The sequence below is a fragment of the Entelurus aequoreus genome, linkage group LG25 (assembly GCF_033978785.1).
Source record: "Entelurus aequoreus isolate RoL-2023_Sb linkage group LG25, RoL_Eaeq_v1.1, whole genome shotgun sequence".
NCBI classification, from domain to species: Eukaryota; Metazoa; Chordata; class Actinopteri; order Syngnathiformes; family Syngnathidae; genus Entelurus; species Entelurus aequoreus.
Window position 1 is genome coordinate 16,815,198 of NC_084755.1, and position 15,178 is coordinate 16,830,375.

Genomic DNA, 15,178 nt, shown 5'->3' on the forward strand with positions numbered 1-15,178 from the left:
GGAAGTCGTTCTGAGGACGACACTTGTGCTGTTTGATTAATAAAATATTCAATCAATCAATCAATCAAAGTTTACTTATATACTGTAGCCCTAAATCACGAGTGTCTCAAAGGGCTGCACAAGCCACAACGACAAATGTTATTATATTGCTACACATCTTCGCCCACACAAGAAACATACCATAAATTCCAGACTATAAGCCTCTACTTTTTTCTACACTTTAAACCCTGCGGCTTGTAAAGCGGTGTCGCTAATTTATGGATTGTTCTTCGCTGACGGCCACAATAGAACGTTTTCCAAAAAAAAAAAAAAAAAACAGCAAATACAATGACAAAGTGTCTTATTGTTTGTGCTACGGCGCCATAATTTAGAGGAGTTCGCTCACTGCAGGTGCTGCAGTGTCCTTCCATTTACCAGTAGTGCTTTCTTTTTTTCTTCAACCGGAGTGCCGTTCAGTTTTCTAGCCTTCCATAGCGATCCTACTGGTATGGATTCGTCATTCATAATTAGGGATGGATATCCTTAAGATCTTATCGTTACAATACCCTTATTGATATTCGTTATCGATTCTGGTATTTATTGTTACTCTTATCGGTACTATATGTATTAGTGTAAATAAAGTCGTGAAAATGCATTTTTTTGTTACCGTGTTTTATTAGCCCAAGAGGTTGTCTTAGTAGTACATTCTATTTAGAGATGTCCGATAATATCGGCCTGCCGATATTATCGGCCGATGCTTTAAAATGTAATATCGGGGCAACCATTCTCCCGATTTCCACCCAGACAACATTATTGGGGGTATGCCTTAAAACCACTGCCTTTAGCGTCCTCTACAACCTGTCGTCACGTCCGCTTTTCCTCCATACAAACAGCGTGCCGGTCCAGTCACATAATATATGCGTTTTTTCACACATATAAGTGAATGCAAAGCATATTTGATCAACAGCCATACAGGTCACACTGAGGGTAGTCGTATAAACAACTTTAACACTGTTACAAATATGCGCCACACCGTGAACCCACACCAAACAAGAATGACAAACACATTTCGGAAAAACATCCGCACCGTAACACAACATAAACACAACAGAACAAATACCCAGAACCCCTTGCAGCACTAACTCTTTCGGGACGCTACAATATACACCCCCCCTACCACCAAACCCCGCCCCCCCCACCACCCCACCCCCCCAATCTCCCGAATTCGGAGGTCTCAAGGTTGGCAAGTATGCTCTAGTATACTCTGGACTGAAGCTGTGTGCCTTCATTGTTTTTATAGCTGTTGTTTTAAAGGCATGTTTAAAAAAAAAAATTAAATAATGCACTTTGTGAAAGTCAAAGTATAGTATTTCCCATAGTTGTAGTGGATATTAGGATTATCTCAGGGAGAGCATGTCCCAAATTCCAAGCTGCTGTTTTGAGGCATTTTAAAAAAAATAATGCACTTTGTGACTTCAATAATAAATATGGCAGTGCCATGTTGGCACTTTTTTTCCATAACTGGAGTTGAAGTTGTTCTCTTATTTTGGAAAACCTTGTTTTTGATTGATTGATTGAAACTTGTATTAGTAGATTGCACATCCATCCATCCATCCATCCATCCATCTTCTTCCGCTTATCCGAGGTCGGGTCGCGGGGGCAGCAGCCTAAGCGGGGAAGCCCAGACTTTCCTCTCCCCAGCCACTTCGTCCAGCTCTTCCCGGGGGATCTCGAGGCGTTCCCAGGCCAGCCGGGAGACATAGTCTTCCCAACGTGTCCTGGGTCTTCCCCGTGGCCTCCTACCGGTTGGACGTGCCCTAAACACCTCCCGAGGGAGGCATTCGGGTGGCATCCTGACCAGATGCCCGAACCACCTCATCTGGCTCCTCTCAATGTAGATTGCACAGTACAGTACAGTACATATTCCGTACAATTGACCACTAAATGGAATCACCCGAATAAGTTTCTAACTTGTTTAAGTCGGGGTCCACGTTAATCAATTCATGGTAAAGTTACATTGTTTAATGCATCCAGCAGGGCATCACAACAAAATTAGGCATGATAATGTGTTAATTCCACGACTGTATATATCGGTATCGGTTGATATCGGAATCGGTAATTAAGAGTTGGACAATATCGGAATATAGGATATCAGCAAAAAAGCCATTATCGGACATCTCTAATTCTATTGCATTGTTTTACATACCATTTGTTTATTTTCAAATATTCAGTTTAAGCATGTGGCATGTATATCTGTACTGCTTTGGGGGCCAAGGAGCAATTCAATGTCTTTCTAGTCATTTCAATGGTAGATCTTGATTTGAGTGTTTTGAGTTAATTTAAGCTAATAAATTGAGGTATTACGGTATTGTTTTAAAATTAAGTTAAACACGGATAACCCATAACACATTTTTCTGACATTTTTGCTGTTTTATGTTCGGGTCAATACAGTGCTAGAATTCCATTGATATAGATGTACTCTCGTGTGTGGCACGTTGTCTTATCAGTACCGTTAATGGCCGTCAGCTAAGGCCAGAGACTAAAGAGGACAAAGTCCCTTCAGGGCTCTGCTGCTTGGCAACAAAGTTCCCCAACATAGTGATCAGTAGTAGTGGACATGTAGCGCTGCCATGCAGTCTTCCAAACAGTCGTTAAGCACTGCCTCACATCTCAACATGCATTTGACTGTTGTTCAAACTGCCGTTCCTCAGGAAGTCTACGGACCTAAGTGCTCAGCTTGTAAACAAATCCGGGTTTATTAAATACACACTTGTCACTCTCCACTAGCCATGCGTGTCCAAATTTATTTTGACAAAAGTTGCCCCGCTAGACTTAAGTGTCCCAGGCTGACGCCAACAGATAAATAACCCCTGAATTAGGAGCGGGATTGAATTTAGGCAAAGTATGCTTTTAAAACACAAGATTTCTCCCTATCCACGTGACCTATCTAAGGTCAATAAACAGTCAATGAGTGACACATCTAATTGCTTAATCTAATTGTAGCGGAGCGGTCCGACTACTGTACGGTGAAGTGGACCGTTTAGCTAAAAGGTGACACCATATGTTTGTTTATGCGGGAAAGTATTTGGGAATGGACTAATGACCCAAACAGAAAGGAAAACAACTCACCCTGCAAATAAGATACAAAGAAGTAGATGTACAAACATTGCTTATCTATTATCAATTAAGTTACTTTGCAAGTTTATGAACGCAAAATTACGAAAGAAAGAATGATAAGCTTGCAAATGCTTAAGTATCTGCTTGTCACCGTGATTCATGATTTTTAAAGCAAATTATTCATTAATGTGTACGTAAAACAATTGAAAAATCAAATACAGAGGCAAATGTGTAACAATATCATGAGGCGGTGATACATTTATATTTATATACATTCACTGTTACATATGGCCCTCTAAAGACAACCATAACTGCGATGTGGCCCCCAATGAAAATGGGTTTGACACACCTGTCTCAAGTGGAAAAACATTGTTTAGAATGTTTTTGTATTCTTAGATAAAAGTGTTTAAAAAATAATGTATTTTATATGTATTTATTTATATATATATATATATATATATATATATATATATATATATATATATATATATATATATATATATATATATATATATATATATATATATACAAAATATATTTATAAAAATATTTATATATATATATATATATATATATATATATATACAAAATATATTTATAAAAATATTTATATATATATATATATATATATATATATATATATATATATATATATATATATATATATATATATACACATATATATACACACATATATACCGTAATTTCCGGGCTATAAGCCGCACCTGCCTATAAGCCGCACCAGCTAAATTTAGGGGAAAATACAGATTGCTCCAAATATATGCCGCACCCGACTATAAGCCGCAGGCGTTTTGATGTGTAATTACCGTAGTATATAGGAGTTCCTGCTACCACGGAGGGGATTGTCGGGACAGAGATGACTGTTTGGGAACGCAAAGCGTCCCATTTATTAACAATAAATATTTCAATCATTCAATCAAACTTTCACATCTTTGACATGGCGAACAGCATTCGTGCAGAGTACAAATAATACAACGATATTACCGGTAGTCAGTCTTTAATCATTGTGTCATCGTCTTCCTCCTGCGTACTAAAACCACCGAAATCTTCTTCGCCGGTGTCGGAGAAGAACAGGTCCAAAATGGCGTCGTTAGCCAAGTCAAGGGTACGTGCAGCAGCTCTATTTCCTTCTTTGACAGCCAGATCGATTGCCTTTAACTTAAAAGCAGCATCATATGCACTTCTCCGTTTGTTTTCCATATTGAGGGTGTTTGCATGAACACTTCCTTCGCGCAAACTGTCGCTGACGCTCTCCTACTCTTTGTTTTGCTCTCGGTAGTGCGCGCCCCTGGTTACCGTAAGCCGTAAAAAAAAGCCGTAAAAAAGCCGCACCGTCGTAAAAGCCGCAGGGACCAAAACGAGGGGAAAAAGTAGCGGCTTATAGTCCGGAAATTACGGTACATATATATATATAAACAGATATATATATATTTGTGATGTTTATATATATATATATATATATATATATATATATATATATATATATATATATATATATATATATATATATATATATATATATATATAGTACAGCTCAAAAGTTTGGACACACCTTCTCATTGACTGTTTACATTGTAGATTGTCACTGAAGGCATCAAAACTATGACACCTGTGAAGTCAAAACCATTTCAGGTGACTACCTCTTGAAGCTCATTGAGAGAATGCCAAGAGTGTGCAAAGCAGCAATCAGAGCAAAGTGTAGCTATTTTGAAGAAACTGGAATATAAAACATGTTTTCAGTTATTTAACCTTTTTTTGTTAAGAACATAACTGCACGTGTGTTCATTCATAGTTTTGATGCCTTCATTGACAATCTACAATGTAAATAGTCATGAAAATAAAGAAAACCCATTGAAATGTGAAGGTGTGTCCAAACTTTTGGCCTGTACTGTAAGTATATATATATATATATATATATATATATATATATATATATATATATATATATATATATATATATATATATATATATATATATATATATATATATATATATATATATATATATATATATATGTGGGTGTAAAGTATCTAACTAAAATAAAGTCTGAATTTTAATGAATCAGTTCTTGTAACGTGACAAGCGGTCTTCGTGTAAGTCAAGCAACAAGTTAGCATTATGTAGTAGAGATCTCTATGTGTGTGTGTGTGTGTGTGTGTGTGTGTGTGTGTGTGTGTGTGTGTGTGTGTGTGTGTGTGTGTGTGTGTGTGTGTGTGTGTGTGTGTGTGTGTGTGTGTGTGTGTGTGTGTGTGTGTGTGTGTGTGTGTGTGTGTGTGTGTGTGTGTGTGAATACTCGGCCTTTTGTTGGACAACACTGACTCGACTTTCCAAGCGGAACTCGATAATTAATTAAGTATTCTTTTATATGTCGCCTCCTCTTTGTTCCCTATTGCTGTTCCCGCTTTCAATTTTGTCCGCAATCAACTTTTAACATCTCTGTTTTCTCCCCTCATGTGGGCTGCAGTCATTAGCATAAGAACAGAGCGCGGCACAAAGACCCTGTGGGCATGTGACAGAGTCGTGGGACGGGGGGCATGTTGAGCGAGCGAGCAAGAGAGAGAGAGAGAGAGAGAGAGAGAGAGAGAGAGAGAGAGAGAGAGAGAGAGAGAGAGAGAGAGAGAGAGAGAGACCCTGCCCATGCTAATATCTGCAGCTGGGCCTTTGGTTTTGTTCCCTTTGCAGCTGGGCTGGATGAGAGCGCCTGGATTCCAACACACCCCCGTCGGCATAAATCTTGCCATGCTTAAGGTCTGCAAACCCAGCCAACAATGCCAGCGGGTCATTCCATGCCAAGTCTGGGCCGGGTATGCACAAAACACACTCATGTGCTCACAACTTAAATAGTTTGTAGCCAATAAGACATGTTTTTTTTCTCTCTGGTGTCCCATGGGATGCATATATTTGTCATTTATCATGCATTCTGATTGAGGCTAATGGAAAACTCAGACGGTGCTAATTAAATCCTTTCAGTCACACCGTATTGTCTATAGAGGAGCGCCAGACAAGATTGTTTCATGTGCAAAGGGTCGACCCCAGCACTCATTTTCATCAGTGCCTGTCAACTAAATGACACATGAGCGGCTTCGGCAGCAACATTGTTGTTTTGTCATAGAGCAAAAAAGATCAAGTATATTTATATAGCGCTTTTCTCTAGTGACTCAAAGCGCTTTACATTGTGAAACCCAATATCTAAGTTACATTTAAACCAGTGTGGGTGGCACTGGGAGCAGGTGGGTAAAGTGTCTTGCCCAAGGACACAACGGCAGTGACTTGGATGGCAGAAGAGGGGATCGAACCTGGAACCCTCAAGTTGCTGGCACGGCCACTCAACCAACCGAGCTATACCGACCGAGTATCGAATATGATTAATTAGTATTGCGGTACTATACTAATACCGGTATACCCTACAACCCTATATGGCACTTAGTACCCATTGAGAACAGAGCAAGCTTGACCACCATAAATATTTATTGGGCGGGACGTGAGTCGGACCTGACGTCATTAAAATCCAAGCAATATTAGTAGGATAGGATAGACTTATTTATCCCAAAATGGGAAAATTACATTGTTGCATACTGCAAAAACTGACTTCTAAGTAAGATTAAATATCTCAAATAAGGGTGATATTTGCTTATTTTCTGTCTGATAAGATAATTCTTCTCACTGAGTAGATTTTATGTTAGAGTGTTTTACTTGTTTTAAGGGTTTTGGTCCTAAATGATCTCAGTAAGATATTACAGCTTGTTGCTGAGATGTTATGACCTATATTGAGTAAAACATGCTTGAAACTGTCATAACTGTGTTTTTGGGTTTTGCTTCTCCGGAAGGCAAAGGAAAATTGGCCCGTGCGAGGCGTGAATTTAAATACATGTTTATTTAACAATAAAAAAGGAATAAACAAAAGGCGCTCACAGTGGAGGTAGAAAACTTGACTATACAAAACAAAAGACTTGCACGAGGGCGGAAATACAAAACTTGGGTACAAACACAAAACTTGCACAAAGGCAGAAACTATGAACAATAAAACAAAAACACTAACTGTGGCATAAATGAACAAAACTTACTTGGCAAAGAACTGTGACATGACATGAAGTGGAGGGATCAAAAAGTGCCAGGACGCCAGGACGAACAACAGAAACAGACAGATTTAAATAGTGACGTGATCAGTGAAAACAGGTGCGTGACAAGACAGGTGAACAGGTGCGTGACATGACAGGTGAAAACTAATGGGTGACCATGGAAACCAAACCAAACAAGGAAGTGCAACCAGGAACTAAAAAGAGCCCAAAACCCAAGCAAAACAAAAACATGATTAACACAGACATGACAGAAACTAGAATATCAAGTGTTGCAAAGCTGTGTCATCAACACTCATAAGTATAAAAAAACTACTTTTTTAAAGTAATAATTTCTTATTTCAAGCATGAAAAAAAAAATCATGACTTTGACACAATTGTGTCTCATAATTAAAACAGATGACAGCCAAATGGACTTTGCTGTTTTATTTTCAATGAAACAATAGAAAATACGTACTCATATAGTAGTACAGTTGTTATTAGTGAGAATATACTTATTTTAAGGTATTTTTGGGTTCATTGAGGTTAGCTAATTTTACTTGTTTTGGAAAGTCTTGACAAGCCACATTTTCTTATTCTATTGGCAGATAATTTTGCTTAGTTCAAATAAAATACCCCTAATTTTTGTATTTTTTTTTTCTTGTTTTTGAACACTGACTTTTTGCAGTGCAGTGCAGGTTTTTACATACAATAACATAATTAAAGCGTACCACATGGTAACTTGAACAACCATCGTCCTTACTAATGCAACTGTTTTAAGCGTTCTAACACCACAGTCTGACTTGAGTTTGAGTTTGTGTTTATTTGGAACACGCACGCATACAACATGATACATCACCATTTCCGGTTTCTCTATTCAACATGTTCGAAAAAGAGTAGAAAGAAGCACAAGCCTATTTAATCCTACCCCTTTTCCTTAACATAGCAGTTGCTAAAACGTTTGTTCACTTCCTGTTCTCAATTTATTCACAATATACTCCATAAGTAATAACAATAAAAATAAATAAATAATTAGTGAAGTAAGTTATATTTCATATGGTGAAATTATCTAGAAAATGAACGCATGGAATAAATACATTCAGAATGTTTATCATGGTTCTTCTATTAGTATAGTACTATTAAAAAAAAAAAAAGTTAAAGTACCACTGATAGTCACACACACACACACTAGGTGTGGTGAAATTACCCTCTGTATTTGATCCATCCCCTTGTTCCACCCCATGGGAGGTGAGGGGAGCAGTGAGCTGCAGCGGTGGCAGCGCTCGGGAATCATTTTGGTGATTTAACCCCCAATTCCAACCCTTGATGCTGAGTGCCAAGCAGGGAGGTAATTGGTCCCATTTTTATAGTCTTTGGTATGACTCGGCCGGGGTTTGAACTCACGACCTACCGATCTCAGGGCAGACACTCTAACCACGAGGCCACTGAGCAGGCTATTATAAAGTTTTTTAAATGTCTTTATTTTTGTAATTGTTATGCCATTTACCCACACAAAAACCCAGATCTTTTTAGCTCTACAGTTTAAAAGACCACCACTTGTGGCATCTTTTCTTCCATCTTCCCTCGACGCAAGGCTCGTAACATTAATGCATTTATGTCATCGACAAATCGCCGCAGCCCTACTGCGTAAACCAGGTGCTCTTAACCTATTGACCCTAAGACCCAACCTTTCCACTACAAAGGGGCCCGGGGGCCACTTAAATATTAACACGCAGTTAGTCATCTTACTCTTGATTTTAATGGTGTTCAATAATTACAAATTGCATGTAAACAAACCCATCCATCCATCATTGTACAAAAGCCAAAACCAGTGAAGTTGGCACGTTGTGTAAATGGTAAATAAAAACAGAACACAATGATTTGCTAATCCTTTTCAACTTATATTCAATTGAATAGACTGCAAAGACAAGATACTTAATGTTCAAACTGGTAAACTTTATTTTTTGCAAATATTAGCTCATTTGGAATTTGATGCCTGCAACATGTTTCAAAAAAGCTGGCACGAGTGGCAAAAAAGACTGAGAAAGTTGAGGAATGCTCGTCAAACACTTATTTGGAACGTCCCACAGGTGAACAGGCTAATTGGGAACGGGTGGGTGCCATGATTGGGTATAAAAGCAGTTTCTATGAAATGGAAAAGGTTCAGAGAATCTGGAGAAATCACTGCACATAAGCGGCATGCCCGTGACTTTCGATCCCTTAGGCGATACTGCATCAAAAACCGACATCAGTGTGTAAAGGATATCACCACATGGGCTCAGGAACACCTCAGAAAACCACTGTCAGTAACTACAGTTGGTCGCTACATCTGTAAGTGCAAGTTAAAACTCTACTATGCAAAGCAAAAGCCAATTATCAACACCCGGAAACACCGCTGGCTTCTCTGGGCCCGAGCTCATCTAAGGTGGACTAATGCAGAGTGGAAAAGAGTTCTGTGGTCTGACGAGTTCACATTTTAAATAGTTTTTGGAAACTGTGGACGTCGTGTCCTCCGGACCAAAGAGGAAAAGAACCATCCGGACTGTTATAGGCGCAAATTTCAAAAGCTAGCATCTGTGATTGTATGGGGCTGTATTAGTGCCCATGGGTTAACTTACACATCTGTGAAGGCACCAATAAGGCTGAAAGGTACATACAGGTTTTGGAGCAACATATGTTGCCATCCAAGCAACCTCTTTTTCATGGACGCCCCTGCTTATTTCAGCAAGACAATGCCAAGCCACATTCTGCATGAGTTACAAAAGCGTAGCTACGTCGTAAAATAGTGCGGGTACTAGACTGGCCTGCCTGTAGTCCAGACCTGTCTCCCGTTGAAAATGTGTGGCACATTATGAAGCCTAAAATACGACAACAGAAACCCCGGACTGTTGAACAACTTAAGCTGTACATCAAGCAAGAATGGGAAATAATTCCACCTGAAAAGCTTCAAAAATTGGTCTCCTCAGTTCCCAAATTTTTACTGAGTCTTGTTAAAAGGAAAGGCCATGTACTTTTTTGCAATGTGTTGCTGCCATTAAATTCTAAGTTGATGATTATTTGCAAAAAAAATTAAGTTTCTCAGTTCGAACATTAAATATCTTGTCTTTGCAGTCTATCCAATTGAATATAAGTTGAAAAGCATTTGCATCATAGTATTCTGTTTGTATTTCCGAATACACAACGTGCCAACTTAACTGGTTTTGGGTTTTGTATATCTAACTACGATTAATTGCGATAGATATAACTATGAACAATAAAATATTTTAATAGTTTGACGGCCCTAGTCTTTACATCTGAGGGGTCCACAAATTAAGCATGAATCCTTGAAAGACACATTATGACTTATTTGTGCATCCCTAAGTACCGTATTTGATTGACATAACGAGTGCCGTGCTACTGGGATCGATAATGAGAAAGATGATAAGTGTGTTTGCAGTTGATTTCCTCTTACACATATTAGTCTCATCTACAATTCATGTCTGCAGTAGTTTTTATGGTGTAAAGTTCATAGTTTGTCTCATTATTTAGCTATAGATGTCCCTGTTGTTCAGCATTGTTTGCTAGCGATATCAAGACTCAGTATATGTTGTTGAGCGTACCAGCGATTTATTCATCTACTTTATTAATATTATTAAGGACATTTTTTTGATGCGAACAAATTTCACCAGACGCTGTAATGTGGTCATCCCTGTCGAATAAAGCACTTGGCTTTTCTGCACAACAACAACAAAAACAACTAAACTTTTAGTTTCTGTTTAAAAATCGTTTTTAAACAGAATTGTTGGTCCAATCCAAAGATTGTTGGATTGGACCAACAATCAAAATATTTACTATTAGGACTTAACATGACGTTAATTTACTTGCACAACCATGTCTTCGTTGTTACATTTATGCATAGCAACAACAAAAGAACAAAAAACTAATGTGATCTCTTGTCATTGCTTTCTGTTTAGTTCGGCCATCAAACACGACTAATATAACTGGATTGCATCACAGAGAGTTTCTCAAATGAATCAAATGTTCAAACAAACATTTTACAAAGTGATCACTGCAGACACGAGCATGGTCCGAATGTATTTCACAAGATGATGTAAGTGATATTTTTAAGAGCCATTTCCTTCGACACACTTTTGTTTTTCCCTGACTTTATTACCTTTATGAGCCACTTCTTTCAGGACTCCATGAAAGCTCTTTCTAATCTCTCTATTCAAACAACTGCAACACCCAAGAACAAAACAGAAATACGACATTTTCCACTCTAACTCTTCACTCACTCTCACTTGTTTTAAGGCTATGCTCTAGCTCAGGGGTGTCAAACTCATTTCAGCTCAGGGGCCACATGGAGGAACATCTGTTCTCAAGTGGGCCGGACTGGTAAAATCATGGCATGATAACCTAAAAATAAAGATAACTTCAGATTGTTTTCTTTTTCGGAAAAAATAGCGCACGGACATTCTGAAAATGTAGATATCAATGCTTTGTTTTTTGTTTTTTTACACTTACCTGGTAGCATTCTGTCTTTATTTGTCATTATTTATACTTTATGAATAAACTATGTGATAATGTTCATCAGTCAAATAGGTGGAATTGAGTCTAGCAGAAATTCAAAATGCTCCCATTGTTGGTCATTTTTAATCTATCAGAAGATTAAATATGTATAACAATATCATAATCAAATTGCAGGATATTATTAATGTAATTTACTCATTTTCCTCAACTTATGTACTAACATCATGTGGTTTATTATGTGCATATATGTGTGTAGCATCATCTACAACAAAACGTGTGAATTTGGACTCATTTCATAAATCACACATGAAGGTAGAGGGGGATACATATTATTAACATCCATGTTACAATGGATGTTAGGTGTAGCTCCACCAATGGCATTAGTTTATATTGTAGCGTCCAGGAAGAATTGGTGCTGCAGGGAATTCTGGGAATTTGTTCTGTAGTGTTTATGTTGCGTTGCGGTGAAAATATTCTACCAAAATATGTTTGTCATTGTTGTTTAGTGTGGTTTCACTATATGGCACATGTTTATGACAGTGTTGGCGTTGTTCATACGGCCACCCTTAGTGTGACATGTATGGCTGTTGACTAAGTATGGCCTTCATTCACTTATGCGTAGTGTGTTTAAAGTTAAGTTGCTCGTCTTAATTGTTAATTTCCGGACATAATGGAATCCTGGCTTGAATTTGTCAACCATAGACCATATTTAACATATCCATTGTCATGACTCCGGTGTGTAGTGAAGCATGTATAGCAGGGGTGTCCAAAGTGTGGCCCGCGGCTAATTTGTTAACGGCCCACGACATATTTTTTTAAGAATACTATAACAAAACAAAAAAAACGTGGAATAAAAGAGCAAACAGGTGAAATGTAACGAGAAAAAGTTGCAATGTTGACTCGAATTACATCAAGCTGCCATGTAGCCTGTTTTTCTGTAAAACTGCCATTGCTCAAAAAAGAATAAAAACTTATAAGCAATTGATAGATATGCAGTTTATCGAAAGATTGAAGCGTTGAAAGTAATATTAATATGTATTGATGTATGACTTTTTTTTTTTAACACTTTTATGAATGGCGGCCTTTTGGATCCCCAAGATCAAAAGTATTGGTGTTATGAATGATATACACTTTTAAAGCTCCAATGACTTCACATCAAATATTCAATTTTTTAAAACGTTTTGGGGAAAATATTGCATATTTCATGTTTTTGCCATAAAAAATAGGGTTCATCTTTTTTTATTTAATTTTTTAAATTTTTTAAAGGGGGTATAAAACATAAAAAAATTAGTAAAACTTGATGTTAACGGTGATATCTGAAGTTGATCTATATATATTTAAGTCTTGAAAGTAAAAAATATATATATGACAAAATTTTAATACATTAATGACTGGGAACCTTTTGGGTGCCCAGGACCTTTAACATTCACCAAAATTAAAAGGGAGCCCTAACGGTTTGGAAATAAAAAAAATATCAAAATGGCCCCTGAATGCTTTGATTTTTCAGTGTGCGGCCCTCAGTGTCAAAAGTTTGGACATGCCTGATGTATAGCTATCACTCATCCTATAGGGATGCTATTTGAAATAAATGTACTTGATATGTCTCCATGGAGACAGCGATTAGTGACTTAAAAGTAGTTACAGCACTGCTGACTGCGGACGGACTTTAGCCTCTTTCTGAGGTTGTTTCAGTGTTATAACATCACCTTTATCTTTAATTTTAAAGCCTAAATGCGTCCGTTCTCCTTTTTCTGTCTACACACAGTGTCTGTTTGTACACTACCATTCAAAAGTTTGGGGTCACATTGAAATGTCCTTATTTTTGAAGGAAAAGCACTGTACTTTTCAATGAAGATAACTTTAAACTAGTCTTAACTTTAAAGAAATACACTCTATACATTGCTAATGTGGTAAATGACTATTCTAGCTGCAAATGTCTGGTTTTTGGTGCAATATCTACATAGGTGTATAGAGGCCCATTTCCAGAAACTATCACTCCAGTGTTCTAATAGTACAATGTGTTTGCTCATTGGCTCAGAAGGCTAATTGATGATTAGAAAACCCTTGTGCAATCATGTTCACACATCTGAAAACAGTTTAGCTCGTTACAGAAGCTACAAAACTGACCTTCCTTTGAGCAGATTGAGTTTCTGGAGCATCACATTTGTGGGGTCAATTAAACGCTCAAAATGGCCAGAAAAAGAGAACTTTCATCTGAAACTCGACAGTCTATTCTTGTTCTTAGAAATGAAGGCTATTACACAAAATTGTTTGGGTGACCTCAAACTTTTGAACGGTAGTGTAAGTACTCCATGATTGTGCACTGCCGAACGTACTCGTCTGCATGACACGACGTGACGACGACGACGACGGGTGGGGGACCGGTACTTTTTAGAGGCGGTATAGTACCGAATATGATTCAATAATATCGCGGTACTATACTAATACCGTACAACCCTAGTGCAGAGTCACTTTTTAAGGTGAAAGAAAGAAAAATAAAATGATAAAATTGAAGTGTGATGGATTTTATTTTACAAAGCTGTTCCTCGTGAAGCTGGAAATTTAACTGGGATACCTTTTAAGGGCTTTTGTTTAGAGTGTCCGCCCTGAGACTGGGAGGTTTTGAGTTCAAACCCCGGCCGAGTCACACCAAAGACTACAAAAAATGGGACCCGTTGCCTCCCTGCTTGGCACTCAGCATCAAGGGTTGGAATTGGGGGTTTAATCACCAAATGATTCCCGAGCGCAGCCCACACTGCTGCTCACTGCTGCTCACTGCTCCCCTCACCTCCCAGGGGGTGAACAAAGGGATGGGTCAAATGCAGAGGACACATTTCACCACAACTAGTGTGTGTGACAATCATTGGAACTTTAACTTTAACTTTTGACCTTGGACAAAATGTGTAAACAAGTACATTACATAGACAAGTCCGACTTCCACTTCCTGCCAGGTGGGTCGGTTACAGTTGTTTTGGTTCTGTTGTACCATCGCCATTGAAAGCGAAACAGGAATTGCAAAGCGGCGCATTGTGTGCATCCACAGACAGGCCCTCTTCACTAAAGGCGCCACTTGCCCCTAAAACATTTGTCTCCGCAGCTTTCAGGCTGGCATTAATAAACCCATAAAGGGGTCTTTATGTCACTTTTTGGAGTCAACTTTGATGGGATGAATGCGTGGGCTGAGCCTGAATGCAGCGCAGCTGGGTGTGAGCCGGGCGCTGGTGACAGCGGGTATCGGGGCACGAATCCCGTGGCAGAAAAGGGCATCTTTGTTTGGCCCAGGTGCTCAGTGGATGCACGGCCCTCACATCCTGCACCAGCTCATTCATTATGCATGAGGCGTACATTTGAAATCATGAGCTTCCTGTCAAAAGCCAGAAAAGACCAGCCCCGGCCTGGTTGCTCGAGAGGGAGAATGGAAGGGGAGCACTTTTGAAAGCACTGAAAAGACTTAACGTGACGGCCATTGTGACTCGGACCAGCATTAGAAACACAT